The 10060-nt window shown below is 38.5% G+C and overlaps 1 pseudogene; it reads left to right on the top strand.

Annotated features, from left to right (window-relative positions):
- The first annotated feature begins 9710 nt into the window (after positions 1–9710).
- Positions 9711–9816, top strand: LOC125485821 (annotated as a pseudogene).
- The last annotated feature ends 244 nt before the right edge of the window (positions 9817–10060 follow it).

The raw sequence follows: 10060 nt of genomic DNA, 5'->3' as shown, positions 1-10060 counted from the left end.
CTGCAGATGTAGTTTTGTTTTTGTAACCTAACCATTTCCCAAAACAAAATGTTATTTTTAGAAGCATGAAATTACTACTCCTCAGTTTAATATACAAATAATGACTGATTCAGTATTTAGGGCATGTCAAAGAAAGTGTATCTAGGCATCAAAGTGAGTGGAGGTTCTCTCAAAGACTTAGAAAATTAAACAGCTATAAGTAGTGTGCAAAAAATAAATGAGTAGAAGGGGAGTGAAAAAAATCCAAGAATGTTGCAATAATCACCATCAAAAGATAGACAACATTAATTCAGAAGATAACCATCCACATCCTTGACTTTAAGAAATTCTTGTGAAGTGGTACATCTTGAATTCCAGAAAGCATTTGACAATAATTCAACATGAAAGACCATTATATAACATTACAGTGGTTGAGATTCATGGATAAGGAAATATCTCAAGGGGAGGAAACAGCAAGTCCAATTGGGAGAGTGTGGTCTGGATGTGTAACAAGCTAACTGAAGTACGAGAGGGCTTGTTGTTGATACTGCTACTTTTTCTAATTGACCTAAGCAACTCTGATTTCAACATAAAATGCAAACTGATTAAATTCAGTAAAAATATCAAACAAGATAGTTAAATCTGAAGAAGCAACTTGAACCAACAAAATAGATAAGTGGGATGGTGAAATATCGTATATATAAATGAAAATACTGCACCTAGAAAAAACACTAACGCATATACTTCACAGATGATGTTGAAGTAACTAAAGGTGAAGTTGAAAGAAATCCTATAATTCCAATTATTTCAATATGCAAAACAGTCAACATTCCTGTCTGCCCTGTACCTGGATACCAAGCAATCAGACTGTACCGTAAAACCTATTGTGACTTGAGCCTGTTTCCCTGGGATACACTTATAATCCCATTCTGACAAGCCACAAGTGAATCCCTCTGTCAAGTCCTTGTTGGTAGAAAATAAGGCTACAAATTAAGCAGATCAATGTCGTCTCCAGCAAAGGGAAATGGAATCAAGATCTGGTGCTGCCCAAATTCCTGTCCCTGAAAGAAAAAGAAACTTACCTCAAATCTGGTGTCATTTACTGTTTATTCCACTCTGATGTCTCGATGATGAGAGTTAGTTCTTTTCTGCACCTAGCAAAATGGAAATCCATTTGTAGAAAGCCCTGTGATGAGGTGTAGCTTGAATTCCACAAAACATTTGAAGTGTCAGTGTGAAAGATTAAAAATTTAAAAATGAGCATCCAGTGAACTTAGAATTACCAGTCTGTTGCAGTTGAATAATTAAATCAACCTGACATTCTCTGTGTTGAACTCATTTGCATTCCTGATACATCGTTCTTTACTCAATGCACATTGGAACGAGACCAAGCCTTCTGCTGCCGTAGTTCAGAAATGTCTTATCTGATAGTTAAAGCATTGATTACTAATGCTTTACACAGTGGGTAAGCAGAGGAAGGAGAAAATGAGCTTATCCAGTTTGGAGGATTTACAGGGAAACTTTAAATAAGTGACATTGGCAGAGTCGACTGCGCATTAGGTTAACCTCAACAGGGAAAGGCTGCCTGACATCCATCATTTGTTAAATACAGGCCTAGAATCACATCTACTAATCATCAGCATTTTTCTGTAGTTGCAAAAATAACTAAAGCTATGAATTTCCACATGGCCGGTTCCTTCAACGCACTGAAGAATATTTATATTGATACTATTGTACCAGCTCTTTTATGCTGTTGTGCAGTATGCGCAGGTTCTGGGTTTGTTTATAGTTTTCCAATGTGGGAACTCTTATTGATACTTTCAAAGACACCTATTTTTAAAAAATTGGAAGGGTGTGCTGCAAGAAACAACAGTGATCAGCAGAACTATGTCACAAGTTTGACTGAAATTATTGTTGGAGCACAGGAGGATTTACAAAAAATATGCAGTGATATATATGAATAGACAATTCACAAGTTTCTGTTAGTTTGCTTCAAGTTCCTGGTTTGCCAAGTAAATCCGCATTCACAAGTTTTAGCTAGGCAACAGCAAAGCTTCAATTGGATAGAGTCTGGGAAAAAAGAAAATGTTGGCCAAAGTTTCCATTCCTGGAAGCTATCTCAGCCAACTAGGAAACCATAAAAAAAAGCCACAAAGGCACACAAAGAAACTAAAAAATTGAATGTTGGTATTTGTCAGGAGATTGGAATTCCAGTTGAAGAGGTGCAGCTTATGTTGTGCAGAGCTTTCACCAGACTCCATCTGGAGTATTGTGTTAGTTTGGAGAACCAAACCAAAAGGGAGATACCTTGAAAGGGTGCACTATAAATTAAACAGAATTACAAGCAAGATTTTAAAAAGTTAAAATATCAAGATAAGTTGCATAAACTTCGCCTCTACAAAGTTCTGTGTCTCTTTGCTGTATGTGGCTGATTTGTCCCCCATGAGGAACATTTCAGATTACTGTACAACCTTGCATTTGGAGGGAATATTGCTTGTACACGCTAGAGTTGGGAAGGTCAAGGGATGACAAAATTAAGGTATTTTAAATTATAAAGGAACTCGATGGGGTAGACATAGATAAACTTTTCTTCTTGCATTGGGGGAGGCAATGGCCTAGTGGTATTATCACTACACTATTAATCCAGAAACTCAGTTAATGACCTGGATTCGAATCCCGCCACAGCAGATGGTCAAATTTGAACTCAATAAAAATGTGGAATGAAGAATCTAATAATGACCACAAAAGCATTGCCAATTGTTGTAAAAACCCATCTCGTTCACTAATGCACTTAAGGGAATGAAACTGCCATGCTCACAGATCTGCTCTGGCCTATAAGTGACTCCAGGCCCACAGCAACATGTTTGACTTTGAAAGGGCCTAGCAAGCCATTAGCTGTACCAATCGCTACGAAATCTAAGAAATGAATCCAGATGGACCATTTGGCATCAACCTAGGCACCAAAAAAGATCTTGTGAACCCTGCAAAATTCCTCTTTCAGTACAGTTACAACAATGGCGTCCACCCAACAATGTGGAAAATTGTCCAGATATGTCCTGCACATAAAAAAAGGACAAATCCAAAAGAGCCAATTACTGCTCACCAATCTATGCTTGATCATCAGCAAAGTGATGGAAGGTGTCATTAATAGTGCTATCAAGCAGCACCTGCTCACTGATGCCCAGTTTGGGTTCTGCCAGGGCCACTCACCTCCTGACCTCATTACAGCCTTGATTCAAACTTGGATGAAAGAGCTGAATTCCAGAGGTGAGGTCAGAATAACAGCCCTTGAAGTCAAGACTGCACTTGACTGAGTGTGGCACAATGAGTCCTCGTAAAACTGGAATCAATGGGTATCGGGGGCAAACTTTCTGGTGATTAGAATTGTACTTGATAAATAGGAGGATGGTTGTGGTTGTTGGAGGAGGCAATGGCCTAGTGGTATTATCACTACACTATTAATCCAGAAACTCAGTTATCTCAGCTTTAGGTCTTCTTCCTATTTATCAAGTACAATTCTTTGCAGGTGTTCCTCAGGGTAATTTCCTAGGCGCAACCATCATCAGCTGCTTCATCAATGACCTTCCCTTCCAACGACAAACACTTACAAGGATTAAAGACCCTATTCCCACAACATGCAGAATGAACATGGTTTACAAAATACCATGCAACAACTGCCACAAACATTACATCAGACAGACAGGAAGGAAACTAGCCATCAGAATACACGAATATCAGCTAGCAGCAAAACGGCACAATGAACTCTCCTTAATATCTGTACATTCAGACAATGAAGGCCATCAATTTAACTGGGACAACGTAACCATAGTAGCCCAAGTCAAACGTAGACACGTATGGGAATTCCTAGAGGCATGGTTCTCCATCCATACTTCAATCAACAAACATATAGAATTGGACCCCATATACAAACCCATACAGATCAAAACCGGAAATGACAGTACTCACCATAATGGACCGGACAGTATAAATTCCAAGTGGAGTAAAATAACATCGCTTCATCGGAGGCTCCACTGATGATGTTACCTAGCATGGTAACAAAACGTCTGAAAAAAAACAAGCCAGCTTGGCGAGTAAGTCAACAACCTCATCCACAACCTGAGCTACAGATCTTTAACTTTAAACCATCACAGAATCCCCCACTATCAACATCCTGGGGATTATCACTGACCAGAAACTCAACTGGCCTTGCCACATAAACACAGTAGCTACAAGAGCGGGTCAGAGGCTAGGAATACTGCAGGAATAACTCACCTCTGACTCCCCAAGGTCAGGAGTGTGATGGAATACTCCCCTCTTGCCTGGATGGATGCAGCTCCAACAACATTCAAGGAGCTTGACACCATCCGAGATAAGGCAGCTGGCTTGACTGGCACTACATCCACAAACATCCACTCCCTCTGCCACTGCCAATCCATAGCAGCAGTGTGTACTATCTACAAGATGCACTGCAGAAATTCACCAAAGATCCTTAGACAGTACCTTCCAAACCAACAATTACTTCCATCTAGAAGAAGGCCAGCAGATACATGAGAACGCTACAACCTGCAAGTTCCCCTCCAAGCCACTCACTATCCTGACTTGGAAAATATCACCTTTCTTTCACTGTTGCTGGGTCAAAATCCTGGAACGCCCTCCCTAATGGCATTATGGATCAATCCACAACAGGTGGACTGCAGCAATTCAAGAAGGCAGCTCACCACCACCTTCTCAAGGGCAACTCAGTATGGGCAGTAAATGCTGGCCAGCTAGCAGTGCCTACATCCCACAAATGAATTGTAAAACAAAAATTCAGGACCATGAGACATAATCTTGAAATTTGAGAGATAATTTAGGAATAAAATCAAGAAACACTATCACACAAATTGGAAAGGAAACATGGAACCCACTACTCACAAAAAGCTACACAGAGTGGGTTTATTCAACTGAGATAGATTTGAGTTGGGTATCATTATCAAAGAATATGAAACAAGAGCAAATAAATGGAACAAAGAACTGTGGATGTTGGAGATTTCTGAAGCGAAAACAGCAATTAATGGAGAAATTCAGCATGTCTGGCAGCATCTATGGAGAGAAAAACAGAATAAACATTTCAAGTCCAGCAACGCTAACTCTGTTTTTCACTCCCCAGAAGCTTCCAGATCTGCTAGGTTTCTCCAGCACTTTCTGTTTTTATTTAATAAATAAATGGAGTTCAGCTGCATTATTTAATTAAAAGGTAAACAGGCTTGATTGGTTAACTTCTGTTCCTGTGTTCTTTTCTACCTATGGTGTATGCTATCCAGTCAACAGTACAGAGAAACATCATTTTTGAACTGTGTAAGGAGAATGTAATCAGTGCAGAATTGATTTGGCTAATTTTCAGTTTTAAAAAAAACTGAAGGAAGTAAATTTTGTTAAACTTCAGAGTGCTGATTCCAGCATAAATATTTAGCAAGAAGTTACTGTTTCTTAAGTAGAACCATTTCATCAATAAAATTAAAAACCAAAAGAACTGCGGATGCTGTAAATCAATAACGAAAACAAAGTTGCTAGAAACGCTCAGCACGTTAACTCTGTTTTTTCCTTCATAGATGCAGCCAGACATGCTGAACTTTTCCTGCAAGTTATTTTGTGTCATTAATAAAATTGTTTGCTTTGCATGTAAATTATAATAACCTATAAGTTGTAATGCAAAAGGATGACTTTACATTCTTTTTCATGTTACAAATGTACAAGTTACAGTAATTTCAAATAAAGTATGTGAAATATAGACCCAATTAAAGTAAAAAACATAGCTAGAACAAACTTCATTTATTAAACACAAACTGTGAAATAAATCTTCTTCGTGAACTTAACTGTGAGATCCATGTATTTGTTCTTGGCATTTTCACTATTTGTCTTTATGTCATTTTTGTTTGAACAGTAATACCTCAACAGAGCAACAGATGTAATCAAATTCCATTTTAAGAGACTGTGAACTGGGACTGGAAGATGACACAGTGAATTTAAAAAACATTCACCTCACTTAATAAAGGTAAATGCCCCAGGAAAGGTGCGTAAAGAAAGCAGAATTTAGAGGAGCTAGTTGGTGAGATGAGCCAGGACCTCGATTAATGAGCAGAGGCATCGGAGACCAAATGTAGCACCTTCCCTACTGCCCTGCCTGAGATCAGCTTACTCAACACATACCAGTGATTCAATCTGATACCTTTCTGCTTTATACTATTCGGTAGACAATAGAGCAAAAATATTTACCCACAAAGCAATTAAAGGTGCAATCATCCCTCACCCACACCTGCATTACTTTTTAAAAAGAGAACAAAGTTATTTTTGACAATTTCAAATTAAAACATATAACTACAGCGCTCATCACAGTTCCATGCGAGCATTTGTAGCCAAACTGTTCCTAGTTGCAGGTTCCTGACAGACTAGCTGCTTCATGTCTTCTTCCCTTCAGGTTCAGTAAGAAAAAGCTAAACAAAAATGCTGCAAGTAAGCACACTATTAATCCATGAGAAGCAGCAGTACTGACATTTTTTAGGACTTCAGCCTGCGGGAAATTACTCAATCTTTATTTGAAATGGGCATACTTGAAATCAGAAATGAAAGAACCAGCTCAATGGTCAATTATGTTGGGGTGATTGGGGCATCTCTGAGACAGGGTCTCCAGCAAGTATTTGCGTAGGATTGTGGCCTTCAACAAAAAGTCACAGAATTGAAGATACAGTATATATTACATAAATAATCTACATAAATATATCCAGGCAGCAAATACTGAAAAAGAAAGGACATACAATTCTGTTACATATAATGCACAAAAGAAATCTCCTGCAAAATGTTTAATCAGTCAATTTGTAAGAATTAGATATCAAAAATCAAGTGGGGAACTACTTATGATTGGGGATCAATTTCAGGTGAAAGCTGTGATGCCTTAACAGGAGCTCCCTCTAGTGCCATACACCAGGAATGATCAATACCATGTCGAAATGCAAACAGATGCACAAAAGGCTTTCTGCTTCTCACCAGAGGGCAGAAAGTTTCTGTTGTCAAAGTGACTGTTTTGCTTAGATTTGTCATCGTATACAAGATTGGCCACAGGGCTGTAACCCTGATTAAGGTGTTCAAAAGCCTAATTGTATTATGCTTACAAAAATGTTCAGGGTCATCCATCTAACTGAGAACAATTTGTAAATCTGATAATTGCACACAGACTGGAAACCAACTCTTATATCAACTGAACTTACATTTGGAGCATATTGTAATCCAGTCACCATACAGGCTAAACTAACACCCAGGGAAGATTGTAATCTAACACCCACTTAGTTAAACCAACATGCCAACAAGAGTGCTGCTATTTCTATTGATGGAAACCTCTCTAGGTAGGTGCCAGGTTTGGCAGTTTTACTTGTTGAAAATAACAGTTATTAAATCCCACTCTCACATCATGTTGGCTCCGTTAATTCATGGGATAAATGATCCATACTGTGAGAGTTGAAATAATATGAACAGCACACTGAAATATTTCAAATGATTTGATTTAGTTTATTTATTGTCGCATGTATCTTGATACAAAATTCAGTGGAAAGTGTTGTATAGTGTTGCCACTGTCTGGCGCCACCTTAAAACACAGAAAAAAAACCCAAAATGTAAAATATAAAAGGTAGAAAAATCAAGAAGTAAAGAAAGTGTCCAAGACTATTTGCAAACCTTTCTTAAAGTCTCATGTTCTTCTACACTGTGTTATTGCAGATCGACTGTGGTATTCAAGGTAGAGTACAATATGCACTTCCACGGGTCTTCAGTATGTATTTCCGTATTCCACGGAAATGATGAATTTTGACAATGCTGAAACAATTGTTTCCTTGGAACATAAGGCACGTAGAATGATTTTGGATACTCTGTTGGTTACCTGGAATAGAAATGAACGAAAACATTCATGAAAATAATGAGCAACTGCATGTTTCTTGTAGTTGCTTATGAAAACAGAAGAACTTGGAGCAGGATTAGGTAATTCAGCCCCTCAAGCCTGCTCCACTATTTAATACGATCATGGCCTGATCTCATCTCAGCCTCAATTCTACTTTACTGCCTGCACCCATCATCCTTTAACCTATCACAATTTATAAATTTGACTATCTCCTCCTTAATTTTATTCAGTGCCCTGCTGTCCACCGCACACTGGATAATGAATTTTACAGATTCATGGCCCTTTGCAAAAGTAATTGCTCTTCATCTCTTTTAAATCTGCCACTGCTTAGCCTAAAACTATGGCCTCTTATTTTAGATTGCGCAAGGGGAAACATCGTCCCTGCATTTACTTCATCAATCCCCTATAGCATTTCGTATTTCTCAATTAAGTGTCCTCCCATCCTTCTCAACTCTAGTGAGTATAGGCCTGAACTGCTCAATCTGTCTTCATAAGATAAGTCTTTCATCTCTGGAATTGTGAACCTTCTCTGAATGCAATTAAATCCACTCATAAAATCGCCACATTTCAGCATCACGGAGTTGTTTCTATAAAGGAGTCCACCATTCAGCCCATTGTGTCTGCACTGGCTGAGCATTTTAAGTCATTGCTAATCTCCTGCCTTTTCCCCACAATCTTGAACATTGTTACTACTTAAATAATTGTCTAAAGCCTCTTTGAATGCGTCAATTGAACTTGTCTCTACCACTTCCAGACAGTAGCGTACCTACTCACTGTCTAAAAGTTTTTCTCCTCACCTCACATTTGCTTCTTTTGCAAAACACTTTAAGACTGTGCCCTCTGGTTCTCGATCTGTTTGTGAGTGTGAATAATTTCTCCCTGTCTACTCTGACAAGATGGCTCATGATTTTGAAAAACTTCTATCACTCATTTCCTTCCTACAGTATAGTGCAGAGAACTGTACATAATATTGTTGGTGAGGTCTAACAATCTATCTGCTCTTGCACTTTATGCCCCTATTTATAAAGCCTTGAATACTGTCTGCATTATTAACAGTGCTCTCTACTTGTCGTGCCATCTTCAATGACTCATAAACACATACACCCAGCTCCTGCACATCCTTTAGAATAGTATGCTTTACTTTCTACTGTCTCCCCATGTTCTTTGTACCAAAACACATCACCTCACACTTCTCCACATTGATCTCCCCATGCCACCTATCCATAAATGTGATGTTCTACACTGTCCTCCTCACAGTTTACAATTCTCCCAAGCTTTATTTCACATGCAAACTTTGAAATTATCACCTGCACATCAAGATCTACATTATTAATGTATACTGGGAATCCCAAGAGTGCCAGTATTGACCTCAGGGAACTCCACTACAAATCTTTTTCCAGCCCAAAAAATACCCATGAACCATTGTTCTCAGTTGGCTATCCATCAGCCAATCTTGTATCAAAAGATATGTGGACCCAGAGTGAAGCTGGTCCTGATCACTAAGTGATCATCCAGCATCACTGTTTGCTTTTAACGGGCGGAAGTATTCAGTGCAACCTTTGCTAAGGAGAGAGAAACTTCAGCCTTGGTTACAGATGACCATAATCATTTACCAAGTTTGATTCCCAGACATCACAGTTTATTCATTTTCAAATCTTGCATATTCAAATCCTAAAGTTGGAATTAAAATTGTGGTGAGATTTTCCCAAGATAGCATGGTAGAGTGGTATAAATTGTTTTGTTAAGATTCCAGTTTCTCTGGAGGGTTTGAATCCCAATGATACCATGTTTTCTATTCAAACTATAATTTACTTTCAAATTATAAAAATATTTTGCCTTTTACTAAAGATTTCCATGGAGAGAATGGTTTTTGAATTTTTAAATAATTTTTAACCCCGACTTTGGTCAGATTAAAGTGCCATGTTTTGGTAGTGTAGTGGTTATCATGTTCGCCTCACTCACAAAAGGTTCACGGTTTACAACTGAGCAGAAACATTGTTAAAGTTCTGTCATCTGGTATGGAGAATGGGTATGACTGTTCCCTTTGTAGTCAACAGAACTAATTTCTTTAAATGTGCTCTTCCCCCCCCCACCCCAAATTTTAGGGAATTTGTGACATTGCAGTAACGTCACTGGCATGGTAATCCAGAGGGT

Source organism: Rhincodon typus, chromosome 22 (assembly GCF_021869965.1).
Source record: "Rhincodon typus isolate 14 chromosome 22, sRhiTyp1.1, whole genome shotgun sequence".
Taxonomy (NCBI): Eukaryota; Metazoa; Chordata; class Chondrichthyes; order Orectolobiformes; family Rhincodontidae; genus Rhincodon; species Rhincodon typus.
The sequence above is the reverse complement of the archived record's forward strand: the minus strand, read 5'-3'. Positions and strand labels throughout refer to the sequence as shown.